General features: G+C 40.2%; 1 long non-coding RNA gene across 1 annotated transcript; it reads right to left on the minus strand.

Moving 5' to 3' along the window:
- Positions 1-247: 247 nt before the first annotated feature.
- Positions 248-1760, minus strand: LOC142740542 (uncharacterized). Its single transcript, XR_012880761.1, has 3 exons — positions 1696-1760; positions 1118-1249; positions 248-285 (listed from the first exon to the last, which is right to left on the minus strand). It is a non-coding gene; the product is annotated as an uncharacterized LOC142740542 (long non-coding RNA).
- Positions 1761-2013: the final 253 nt, after the last annotated feature.

The following is a 2013-nucleotide window of genomic DNA, read 5'->3' on the forward strand; positions in this document are numbered from 1 at the left end:
TGGCAGTAGGCAGCCGATCTCTGCAACAAAAAGTATAAACTGTGAAGATATTATGACGTGCGCTTAGTATGGTTCATCATATCAACAAATATATGTTCAGCCTATTGAAAACATCAGGGAGATTGTTCCCACAGTCTTGTCATGTGTCTCTATAGGAACACTCTGGATGACATCACATTATAGAATTTCTATAGGTTGTTATTTGCTATAATACTTACATATATACAGTGGATCTCCTAGCATGTCGGCTGTCACTGGTGCCACATATTCAGATGTTATAAATGTCTGTAAAATACATAATGGGTTTAATGCACATACATAAAATAACCCCATATCTATAATGAATAATAATATATTTACTTTCACACATTTCATTTTCTATCACAGGGCGAGTCCAATGCCCCTCTGCCACAAAAATAACACCAGCAGTATAATGGCACATAATAGTTGGAGGACCCTGGTATAGATTTTGTATCAGGGACCAGGAGCTTATTGTTATTCTTCTATATAATCTTATCCTTAATGGAAAACTTCTAATTTGTCTTTTGTGGAGTCTTTTGGACTGGAGTAGAGAGAGTAGAAAATGGTAAATTGGATTTCTGGATTCAACAGACAAAATAATTATTAAAGGGGTTCTCTGACAGTTTCATAAACCTTAGTCTAAGCCGCATATGGCTAAAAATAACAAATTGTCCCTACTCATTTTTTAAATTACCTGTGGCTCCTGCGCTGGTGGTTCTGTTGTCTTTAGTTGCTAGGCCACAGCGGTCATGTCCGTGTGGATGGCATGTCAAGTGGCAGCTATTGTGTCACATCCAGGGCCGGCCTTAGTTTTATTGGTGACATGTGCAGTATCTGTGACGTCCTCCCCCTTATGATGCACCATGTAGTGTCCAAATAATTTAATCATACAGTGCCCAAATAACATCACCCAGTCAATAAACTAGGGATTGTATCTTTCTGTTTTTTTATATTATAGGTTTGGGCCCTAAATGCCGAATCGGCAGTGTAAGTTGAGGGTGCCCAGGCCATCTATGGTGGTAGTGCCCTCTTCAGTATTGACCAGTAATACACACTATGTGATCATTTAGAGATGCAGTTAATAAAATACACTCACCTTGGACTCTCCTACTGAATACATCCGACTGAATGTAGAACGTTATGTGATGTGAGGTGGAGGGCTCTGCTTAATCTTTGATCTGCCCTCCTGGGACGTGTGGTTATCATTAACTCTTATGAGGAATTAATTCTAGGAGAAAGAAAGACAATGTATTAGGACAAATCTCAATCAATGGCAACATTTCTATCTAGAACAGAGTCCAGTCCCCAACCAGTGTAAAATTACCAAAGGGGTAAATAGGATGACCGGCTGGGGTCCAGGGATTTGGGGTGGCCCACAGCTCTGGGGCTCCATACGCCCCTGAAATTGGACAAACAATAACGGCACAGGGAGGAAGCGAAATGTCTGACCCGGTTGGTCGTCTATTAGGTGAGTATAATTTTTTATTTTATAGGAGCAAAGGGGGCACTATTAATATCGGGGATAAAAGGACTGAGTCGGGGCTTAGAAAAGGGGGCTTCATTACTGTGGGGCCATACAAAAGGGGCATTCTGACCCAGGACATACAAAAAGTGTCATTCTAACTGTGGAGGGTATTGGTGGATACTGCATATAGCAACTAATAAGAGACGCACCTTGCATAGATGAAATATTGCTTCAGAGAGTCCCCCTGGCAGCAGGCAGCCGATCTTAAGGTGTTCTGGAAAAAACAATAATTGTGTAGTTTTATTTCTCCAGACAGACGTGTGCTCAGTATAGACCACCCAACAATGAAGGATAAGTCCAAAATAGGTGATGTATAGGTATACGTTTAAATTGTTAGAATACAAATGTTCTGCCTGTATAAACTTTTACAATTATTATTTATTGATAATTTATTATTAAAATATAGTAGGGCACAGAGTGCCAAAAGATCCAAGTACAGGCGTTGGCAACCAGATCAGGAACGCACA

Source organism: Rhinoderma darwinii, chromosome 2, assembly GCF_050947455.1.
Source record: "Rhinoderma darwinii isolate aRhiDar2 chromosome 2, aRhiDar2.hap1, whole genome shotgun sequence".
Taxonomy (NCBI): domain Eukaryota; kingdom Metazoa; phylum Chordata; class Amphibia; order Anura; family Rhinodermatidae; genus Rhinoderma; species Rhinoderma darwinii.